This window comes from Gorilla gorilla, chromosome 8 (assembly GCF_029281585.2).
Source record: "Gorilla gorilla gorilla isolate KB3781 chromosome 8, NHGRI_mGorGor1-v2.1_pri, whole genome shotgun sequence".
In the NCBI taxonomy this organism is placed as follows: Eukaryota; Metazoa; Chordata; class Mammalia; order Primates; family Hominidae; genus Gorilla; species Gorilla gorilla.
The window spans coordinates 30,298,839-30,310,000 of record NC_073232.2 but is presented as its reverse complement, the minus strand read 5'-3'; the positions used below and the strand labels follow the sequence as shown (position 1 = coordinate 30,310,000).

At 46.7% G+C, this 11,162-nt stretch overlaps 1 long non-coding RNA gene across 1 annotated transcript in view; it reads left to right on the top strand.

Moving 5' to 3' along the window:
* Positions 1–10,858, top strand: part of LOC134759159 (uncharacterized) — a 60,228-nt gene extending 49,370 nt beyond the window's left edge. Inside the window, exons 4-7 of the long non-coding RNA XR_010135086.1 lie at positions 1,128–1,186; positions 4,116–4,237; positions 7,628–7,783; positions 9,838–10,858. This is a non-coding gene — a long non-coding RNA (uncharacterized lncRNA). The remainder of the gene's footprint in view (positions 1–1,127; positions 1,187–4,115; positions 4,238–7,627; positions 7,784–9,837) is intronic.
* Positions 10,859–11,162: the final 304 nt, after the last annotated feature.

Sequence of the window (11,162 nt, the reverse complement as noted above, 5' to 3'; positions counted from 1 at the left end):
ACCACATCCGGCCACAATACTTTTTATATTATAGATTTTATAAAAAAATATTACTTCAGCCTGTAATCCCAGCACTTTGGGAGGCCGAGGCGGATGGATCACGAGGTCAGGAGATCGAGACCATCCTGGCTAACGTGGTGAAACTCTCTCTCTCCTAAAAATACAAAAAAATTAGCCGGGCGTGGTGGCGGGCGCCTGTAGTCCCAGCTACTCGGGAGGCTGAGGCAGGAGAATGGCGTGAACCCGGGAGGCGGAGGTTGCAGTGAGCCGAGGTCGCGCCACTGCACTCCAGCCTGGGTGATAGAGCGAGACTCCATCTCAAAAAACAGACAAACAAACAAACAAACAGACAAGCAAAAAAACAAAAAAACGTACTGTGCTAAGTATTGAAAGGTCCCAAGATAAAAAACACATCAACTTCCTGTTATCCAGAAACTTAAAAATAGCAATTCCCATGTTAGTTTTAAACCTGCAGAATTAAAGTGTCGATGTATATTTATGATGTATATTTTATACTTATTAAACTAATTATGCACAAGTTGCAAGCTCCTGTACTCCCAGAACTGGCAGCTATTTTGTTTTTTGTTTTTTGTTTTGTTTGTTTGAGACGGAAGACGGAATCTTACTGTGTTGCCCAAGCTTGTCTTGAACTCCTAGGCTCAAATGATCCTTCCACCTCAGCTTCTTAGTAGCTGCGATTATAGGCACACATCACTATACCTCGCTCCTGGCAGTTATTTTGTTTCTGGAAATTCAGAGAATAAGAATAAACAAAAATTACAGCTCTTTGGGAAGCCGACGGGGGCAGATCACCTGAGGTCAGGAGTTTGAGACCAGCCTGGTCAACATGGTGAAACCCCATCTCTACTAAAAAGAATAAAAAAAATTAGCCAGGCATGGTGGTGGGCACCTGTAATCCCAGCTGTTCAGGAGGCTGAGGCAGGAGAATCGCTTGAACCTAGGAGGCTGAGGCAGGAGAATCGCTTGAACCTGGGAGGCAGAGGTTGCAGTGAGTAGAGATCGTGCCACTGCACTCCAGCCTGGGGAACAGAGTGAGACTTCGTCTCAAAAAAGAAAAAACAAAAAAAAGAACGAACAAAAATTAACTTTATGTTTTTCCATTTCAGCTAAGCCTCAAACTTCTACTATCTTCACAAATGGACTCAAAGACTCTGGATTTTCTAAGGTTTTTTGAATTTTCTTATATTGAGATCTTAATAACCCTGTTTGACCTGGCTATTTGTATTTTTATATATATATTTATTTATAGAGATAGGGTCTTGCTCTGTTGCCCAGACTAGAGTGCAGTGACATGATTATGGCTCACTGTAGCCTCAACCTCCTGGGCTCAAGTAATCTTCCTGCCTCAGCCTACCAAAGTGCTGGGATTGCAGGTGTGAGCCACCGTGCCTAGCTGACCTGGATATTTGAATTTATACTGGTTCTATTTTTTTTTTTTTTTTTTTTTTGAGATGTAATTTTGCTCTTGTTGCCCAGGCTGGAGTGCAATGGCGTGATCTTGGCTCACCCCAACCTCCACCTCCCAGGTTCAAGCGCTTCTTCTGCCTCAGCCTTCTGAGTAGCTGGGATTACAGGCATGCACCACCATGCCCAGTTAATTTTATTTGTATTTTTAGTAGAGACGGGGTTTCTCCATGTTGGTCAGGCTGGTCTCGAACTCCCAACCTCAGGTGATCTGCCTGCCTCAGCCTCCCAAATTGCTGGGATTACAGGCGTGAGCCACCACACCCGGCCTATACTGGTTCTATGTTTTAGGCTGATTTATCAATTTACAGAAATGATAATTGTTGGGGAAAGATTATTTTTCATCAAAGACTTGGATAACTCATTCAGGCTATGCCAAATTTGCCTTTGGATAAGTTCCTATTCAAAGCTGAGGTTTTTTTCTCATTCGGTATGAACAGTTTCTCAGTTATTAAGAACACAGCTTTTTGTCTGAATGATCCAAAAAATGATTAGGTGAATAAGTCAATACAATCATTAGAATACAAAATGTTTGCCTTTGGGGATATTTGTAATCAGGCAGGTCAGATTTGCACCTAAATGCACATGTAAAACATAATAATGAAAGTTTTTCCTGTCTCAACAGGCAGTAAATTACATCCTTCTGGAAACTAGAAATCTCACAGTGTAGTCCTTAACTAGGGTATTCTCTTAATGGGCTTAATATGGCCAGGAATGGGGTGCAGTGACTCACTCCTGTAATCCCAGCACTTTGGGAGGCCGAGGTGGGTGGATCACCTGAGGTCAGGAGTTTGAGACCAGCCTGGCCAACATGGTGAAACCTCGTCTCTACTAAAAATACAAAAGTTAGCCAGGCGTGGTGGCAGGCACCTGTAATCTTAGCTACTCGGGAGGCTGAGGCAGGAGAATTGCTGGAACCCGGGAGGCAGAGGTTGCAGTGAGCTGAGATCGCGCCATTGCACTCTCACCTGGCCAACAACAGCGAGACTCAGTCTGAAAAAAAAAAAAAAGAAAAGAAAAAAAGAAAAGCGTGGTGGGATTGTTCACACCTGTAATCCCAGGATTTTGAGAGACTGAGACGTGAGGATCCAGAAGTTCGAGGCCAGCCAGGATAACATAGTGAGACCCCGTCTCTAAAAAATTTTAAAAATTAGCCGGGCTATGATCGTGTACTACAATCCAGTCTGGATGACACTGCATGCCTTTGGGGGGGATATGTTTTGGGTAAGCAAGGCAAAATTTTATGAAGTTTCACTTTTATGTTCAACCTCTGGGGTTACTTACCCACCACTCTGCCAAGCGAGTAATTAAGGGTAGTTATGTTCAATATTAAGCAACTAAATCTATTTTGTTTTTAGCATTTACTGATAATACAATTTCAGTATTCTAAGATATTGGCAGCTATGCTAGGCTTGGTTGTTACTGAGCAATTACTGCCTAGACTCTCAAGGAATCCCTACAGGCTGGGGAAACGAAGCTTGATATCACTTGCCTAGATATGGTTGTGATTTCAAATGGCTACTTACTCATGATTTTAGAGAATAAATTCCTGTTAGTTTGAGTGACATTTGGTGATGATGATAGTGTTTATGGAACTTATTTTCATAAGTCGTATTTTTGGTCTATTATTTTCTAGTAACTAGTCTTTAATCCACTCATGGACATGCAATAGTTCAAATGTTGTTATTCATCTCTGTACCTAGTGCTGAAGCTGATGATTATATAATCCTCCTAAACATTTACTTGTGCAGGAGAAGATCATTGGTGATATGCTACCAACGACTTTGTGTTCTTTAAATACCTTGTGTTCTTTAAATAACTTGTAAAGCACTAGCAAGTCATAAAATTTCTGGATTATCTTTAAAGTATATGTAGCATTGTTTTAGGATGTAAAATCATGTGTGTGTCACATTTCAATTCTTTTTCATTTTTTTTGAGACAAGGTCTTGCTCTTGTCACCCAGACTGGAGTGCAGTGGTGCGATCATAGCTCACTGTAGCCTCAACCGCCCAGGCTCAGCAATCCCACTCCAGCCTCCTGAGTAGCTGGTACTATAGGCGCACACCACCACACCTGGCTAATTTTACTTTTTATTTTTTATTTTTTAGACAGAGTCTCGCTCTGCTGCCCAGGCTGGAGTGCAGGGGCACAATCTCAGCTCACTGCAACCTCCGCCTTCCAGTTCAAGCAATTCTCCTGTCTCAGCCTTCCGAGTAGCTGGGACTATAGGTGCCCACCACCACGCCTGGCTAATTTTTGTATTTTTAGTAGAGATGGGGTTTCGCCATGTTGGCCAGGCTGGTCTTGAACTCCTGGCCTCAAGTGATCTGCCTGCCTCAGCCTCCCAAAGTACTGGGATTACAGGTGTGAGCCACCATGCCCAGCCTGTTTTTTATTTTTTGTAGAGACATGGATTCACTATGCTGCTTAGGCTGGTCTTGAATTCCTGGCCTCAAGCAATTCTCCTGCCTTGGCCTCCCAAAGTGTTTGGTCTCCCCAGATTTAGAATGAGTGGGGAAGAGTGGGCTTTAAGATCTTTTGCCTTGCCAGGAAAGGACGTGGTTAGGAGCCACTGCTTTAAATTAAGATTTCCAGGAACTGATTTTTTTTTTTTTTTTTTTTTTTTTAAGGTGGAGTCTCATTCTGTCTCCCAGGCTGGAGTGCAATGGCGTGATCTCGGCTCACTGCAACCTCCGCCCCCTGGGTTGAAGCAATTCTCCTGCCTCAGCCTCCTGGGTAGCTGGGATTACAGGTGAGTGCCACCATGCCTGGCTAATTTTGTATTTTTAGTAAAGATGGGGTTTCACCATGTTGACCAGACTGGTCTCAAACTCCTGACCTCAGGTGATCGGCCTGCCTCGGCCTCCCAGGGTGCTGGGATTACCGAATTTTTGAACACAATTTTATCATGAAAGATTTTTTGATAAATCAGTGAATCTCAGGCCTGGCTGCACATTATCATCTCTTGGGAAGTATTTTTATTTTTATTTTTATTTTTTTTGAGATGGAGTTTTGCTCTTTTTGCCCAGGCTGGAGAACAATGGCGCGATCTTGGCTCACTGCAACCTCCGCCTCCCAGTTCAAGCAATTCTCCTGCCTCAGCCTCCCAAGTAGCTGAGATTACAGGTGTGTGCCACCACGCCTGGCTAATTTTGTATTTTTAATAGAGACAGGGTTTCACCATGTTGTTCAGGCTGGTCTTGAACTCCTGACCTCAAGTGATCCGCCCGCCTCAGCCTCCCAAAGTGCTGGGATTACAGGGTTGAGCCACCATGCCCTGTCAGAAGTATTTTTACTTTATTTTTATTTTTTTGAGACGGAGTCTTGCTCTGTCACCCAGGCTGGAGTGCAGTGGCGCAATCTTGGCTCGTTACAACCTCTGCCTCCCGGGTTCAAGCGATTTTCCTGCCTCAGCCTCCCAAGTAGCTGAGTCTACAGGCGTGTGCCACCATGCCCAGCTAATTTTTGTATTTTTGGTAGAGATGAGGTTTCACCATTTGATCAGGCTGGTCTCAAACTCCTGACTTCAGGTGATCCGCCTACCTCAGCCTCCCAAAGTGCTGGGATTACAGGCATGAGCCACCGTGCCCAGCCAGAGTATTTTTAAAATATGGATACAGAACCCGACTTTAGACCAATTGAACTGAAATATCTGAAGGTGGTGCCCAGACCATGTGTGTTTTTTTTTTTTTTTTTTTTGAGACGGAGTCTCGCTCTGTTGCCCAGCCTGGAGTGTGGTGGCGCGATCTCGGCTCACTGCAAGCTCCGCCTCCCAGGTTCACGCCATTCTCCTGCCTCAGCCTCCCGAGTAGCTGGGACTACAGGCGCCCGCCACCATGCCTGGCTAATTTTTTGTATTTTAGTAGAGACGGGGTTTCACTGTGTTAGCAAGGATGGTCTCGATCTCCTGACCTCGAAATCTGCCTGCCTCCACCTCCCAAAGTGCTGGGATTACAGGCGTGAGCCACCGCAGCTGGCCCCAGACCATAGGGTTTTATAAAGCATCCCAGGCAATTATGAGGCACAGTAAGGGCTGAGAACTTTTATAAAGGAACATTCTCTAATCATTACATCCATAAAGGAAGTGGCAACTGCTATTTATATCAAGGAACACTCATCTTATAGGGATGAAAACATTAAAAGAGCGTTGTGTCAGGAGGAATCATTGTTTAAAAGGGCAACTGATTGCACGGCAGTAATAGTAAATAAAGAAACAGTGAGTCCTTTACACATGAAATCCTCTGTGTCCTTTCAAATTCCGATTCATATTATCAAATAACACATCAGAGGTAGAATGGCTGGGGGAGGGGGGATTGAGGGATGGGAGAAGGATAGATGAAGGGAACAGCAGAAAATGAAGCAGGCAGAGCGTGGGATCAGGAGCTGGGGCAGCTGGGGACAACGACATTTCTAAGGGCAGATGCCCAGGGTCAGGGAGAGTAAGCAAGAGAAAACAAGTGGCGATCGGGCACTGGGGCTCATGCCTGTAATCCCAGCACTTTGGGAGGCAGAAGTGGGAGGATCCCTTGAGGCCGGGAGTTTGAGAGCAGCCTGGGTAATCTAGTGAGACTCCATCTCTTACAAAAAAATAAAAAAATAAGCCAGATGTGGTGGTGGGCACCTATAGTCTCAGCTATTTAGGAGGCTGAGGTGGGAGGATTGTCGAGCCCAAGAGTTCGATGCTGCAGTGAGTTATGATTGCAACAGAGCAAGACCCCATCTCTAAAAAAACCCAAAAAACAACAGGTGGGTTTGCAGCCAGCTAGGGAGGATAGTGCCAGAGGAAATTGGCAGCAAGCCAGAGATGAGGGCTAGCAGTGTGGTTAGAGGCTGCGAGGAAGGATTCAGGAGCAGAAGAGTGGGGAAGAAAAGCCACGGCCCTCATCCTGAAGGAACTGGAGTCAAGGGCAGTTGTCAGAACAATGCCTTGGCCTCAGAAAAAGATGGAGACTCAGCTTCCCAGACCGGAGCTTGAACATAAGGACTTAATCCCATGGTATCAGTCCTCTCCTTTGGAGACAGCCAGGGCCAGAGTGAACTGAACGGCAAAACGGAGAAAGCTAAACCCAGAAATCCCTAAATATCCTCTCGCCCGGAACATGCTTGGGCCCAGAGCCTGCAGGTGCAGTAGAAGGAGATTCGCTTTCCGGCTTTTGTCGGGGCACCACGGTTTCGACAAAGACAGCCTCTACCCAGGGGCCGACACTCACACAGCCTTCTCTTCGTGCATAGCCATTTGCAAGTCCAGTTTCCCACCATGATACACAGCTCTTGAGATGAAGAAACGTGGCACACACATGTCTGCTGACCTTCTCTGAGATGGAGGAGGTGCTAGGATTTGTTGGCTTGAAGAAATAAGTGTTTGCACCTGACTTTCCTCCTGTAACTCATAACCAAGGAAAAGTCAAACTCCCATCATCGGGGAGTGAGTTACTCAGAGGAGATGCTGGCTTTAGAATGTCCACTCCTGTGAGACCCAGAGAAGCACTGACTTAAACTCACCCTGGATGTGAAAGAAAACGCTCAGTGATGCTGAGAGTCAATTAGTGTAACTTCATGAGCCGAAATCCCCCGCAATGGGGAAAACAGAGTCGTAGAAAGATGAGAGGGAAGGTGAGTCAGTCAGCCTAGTGGGGCTGTTATTCCTAAGCTGGGTTGTATGTCAGAATCACTCACAGCATTCTTAAAAACACAGATTCTGGGGCCTAGCCTGTGAGACTCTGACGCAGCTGGTGGATTTGGGCCAGGACACAGTGGATCTACTTTTAAAAAGCTCCTGGTTGGGCTGGGAGTGATGGCTCATGCCTGTAATCCCAGTACTTTGGGAGGTGGAGGTGGGTGGATCATCTGAGGTCACGAGTACGAGACCAGCCTGGCCCAAATGGTGAAACCCCATCTCTATTATAAATACAAAAACTAGCTGGACGTGGTGGTGGGTGTCTGTAATCCCAGCTACTCGGGAGGCTGAGGCAGGACAATGGCGTGAACCCGGGAGGCGGAGCTTGCAGTGAGCCAAGATCGCGCCACTGCACTCCAGGCTGGGCGACAGAGCGAGACTCCATCTCAAAAAAAAAAAAAAAAAAAAAATACGCAACAGAATACTATTCAGGCATAAAAAAGAATAAAACAATGTCTTTTGCAGCAACATGGATGGAACTGGAGTCCATTATCTTAAGTGAAACAACTCAGAAACAGAAAGACATTGCATGTTCTCACTTATAAGTGGGAGTTGAATAATATGGACCCAGGGACATAGAATGCAAAATAATAGACGCTGGAGACTTGGAGGTGTAAACAGGTAGGAGGGGGTGGATGATGGGAGGTTGCTTGGTGAATATAAAGTGTGTTCTAGTGATGGATGCATTGAAGGCCTGTCTTCACCACAATGCGGTATATCAATATAGCAAAATTGTGCATGTAAACCATGAATAACAAATTCGATATAAACAATTAAATATGAAACAAACAAAAATAAAAAACCAAATTTCCCCAGTGCTTCTGGGGCATACACAGCAGGTTAGGGAGCTAGAAACACCATCTGTTGGTTGGTTTTGCCCTGTTTCTCTCACCCTGGGCAGCCTTGGGCAGCACAGCCTGGCTACGAGGGTGAAGACTTGCCACAGTCCCAGGCTGGGGTGATGACAAGGCCCCCTGAGGCACCTGAGAGAGTCACTGTCTTGCTCCCTACATCTTCTGCAGGGCTGGCTCTGTGTTCTCTCTGCTTGGGCAAGGCTATGTGGGTTCCCGGGGCAGCCAGCAGAATCTGTCCTTGGAAGATGTGTGAAACTCTAATCTCAACTGGTTCTGTTCCGGCTGCCTGGTTCTTGGCCTCAGCTCAAGAATTCAAGGGTTAGTGGCGGAGGAGGCTCCTTTCTGCTCTGCATCTGGGAAGAATGGCTATTGCCCAGCAAGGCAAGGGGAGGAGCCTAGGGGGAGGTCAGGCTCTGACAGAGAGAGAGAGAGTGCACAAGACAGAATGAATTAACCCATTAGTACCATTAACATTTTAGCATGGACTAATTGACCAGATGAGGTCTTTCTTTCCAGGGGTACAGATAGGTCTTTGACAGTCACAAAAACCCTAGAAAAAGGCCTGGAACCTCCTCTGTCTGCAACAAGAGGTGAGAATGGGCCAGGCGCGTTGGCTCATGTCTGTAACTCCAGCACTTCAGGAAGCCAAGGTGGGAGGATTGTTTGAGACCAGGAGTTTGAGACCAGCCTGGGAAACATAGCAAGACCCTGTCTCTAAAAAAAAAAAAATTAGTGGGGTGTAGTGGCACAGGCCTGTAGTCCCAGCTAACTCAGGAGGCTGAGGTGGAGGATTGCTTGAGCCTGGAGGTCAAGGCTGCAGTGAGTCATGATCATAACACTACACTCCAGCCTGGGCAAGCCCTTTCCTGCTCTGGCATTTGCTTGTGAATACTGATTGCTCTCCGACACGTGCCAGATACTCTTTTAGGCACACAGTGAGCAGGACAGATGAGGCTCAGCTCTGGTGGGGCTCACATCCTAGTGCTCACCATCGAAGCTGCCTGAGAAAGGAAGTCCTGAGGCTGGGTCACCCCGGAGCAGACCACCAGGCTCTGGATGAGATACAAGAAAAGCAACCTTTCCTTCTTGTCATTCTCAGGGCTGTCTCTGAGCCTGAGCAGCCAAAACCTGCGTGGGAGCAGATGCAGAGATGGACAATGTCACTCTCCCATACCCGAGTGCAGCCACCCACAGGGAGGCAGGGGTGGGGTGGGGGGACGTTCCTGGGGGTTTCAGCCCGGTGGGTGTGGCTGTCCCTGAGTGCCCGTGCACTTCAAAGACACTGGCTCCGGGGTCATAGGAGTCAGCTGTTAGCATCGGGCTTAATAAAGGAGGCCAAAGGCTGGAGAGACACCCAAGGCCTTAAAGGATTAAAAACAGGAAAAATATATACGAATCAGGGGCTGGGTTTGCATTTCATAGACGGGTGATGTTATGATAAAGGTTTGGGCTTTGGATTTGTAAAGTGTTGGATTCAATAAGAAGAATCTGTCTCTGGCTTTTGTTGTACAGGAAACTGAAACAGGCTAATATTGAAGGTGTAAAGGGAATGTACAAAGGATTCAAAAGGAGGCCAGGAAACCCAGCAAGAAAGGAAAAGAAGAACCAATTAGTGTGTATATATATATGGAAGCTAATTTTCATATGAGAAAGTGAGAGATTCTTACTTTAGAAACTGACAGTTACTAAGGGCCTGTGCTTAGTTATTTGCAGTTTCTCCCTGCCTCTCCCATGGAAAATTAATCAATTTCTCTTCCTTTTTCTCATTCTTCGCATGCCTTTGCTTTCACCTCTCCCCTGCCTCAATCCTGCAAATGCCAGAGTCCAAAAAACTATTATGCTGCTGGGGAGACCGCAAGGACAAAAGCGGAGACTATCTGAAAAACAAAGTCATGGACTCCTACGGCTGGAGAGGACCCAGAGCCTCCCCCAACCTTCCTCTCCTCCCCTCTGCCTGCTGCCAGATCGCACCTGACCCGCCCAGGAAAATGGGCCTCTTTGCTTTTTGAAGAACTCCAGAGGAGAGCCCCTGATCTCCCTTGATAACTTATCCCAAGTCTGATATCCTCATTGGCAGAGATTATTTTCCAGCTTAAATCACTCGTGTGGAAGCCGAAGCTCATTTCCTTTTGTTCTGTCCTCGCTGGAGATGGTGAACAGCTGGTCTCCATTCTCGGAGGAATATCGCTTTAAACCTTGCAGGCCATTGTTAAGTGGCCTCTAGGCTTTCTCTTCTTCTGACTAAGAATCATAGCTTCTTTTCCCCATTCCTCATGGGTCCTATTTTCCAGCCCCTCTCACATCTTTATTCTTTGAATGCGCTCAGGTTTTTCTAAGATATTCCCCTTTGGAAGATGTTTGAAGGAAAACAACAGAAGGGTCTTTAGATGTACTAAGTACTGGCAGTCCCTCTCTCCTTACCACAAGCCTCGCTGTTTCCACTGGTTGAGTGGCTTCTGGGGCCTTGCCTTCCTGGGGCCAGGCTGTGCGCGAGGACCGAGCAGCCAGTCCTGTGTTGAGCTCATTGGCTTGACCACAGGCCAGTGCTGTCCCAAAGAGCAAGAGGCCCCAGCACAGCTGGGGGCTCACCTGAACTGAAAATCATGTCTGACATTTGTACAGCTCTTAAATACTTACTAAATAGAGAATCATCAGCCTGGGCAACATAGTGAGACCCTATCTCTAAAAAAATAATAACTTGCGGTCCTAGCTATTTGGGAGGCTGAGGTGGGAGGATCACTTGAGCCCAGGAGCTCAAGGCTGCAGTGAGCTATGACTGAGCAACTGTACTCCAGTATGGGCAACAGAGCAAGACCCTGTCTCTAAATAACTAAATAAATAGCCTATTGTTGCCGGGCGCAGTGGCTCACGCCTGTAATCCCAGCACTTTGGGAGGCCGAGGTGGGCGGATCACAAGGTCAGGAGATCAAGACCATGGTGAAACCCCGTCTCTACTAAAAATACAAAAAATTAGCTGGGCGCGGTGGCGGGTGCCTGTAGTCCCAGCTACTTGGGAGGCTGAGGCAGGAGAATGGCTTGAACCCAGAAGGCAGAGCTTGCAGTGAGCCGAGATTGCGCCACTGCACTCCAGCCTGGGCAACAGAGCGAGACTCCATCTCACAAATAAAATCAAATAAATAGCCTAT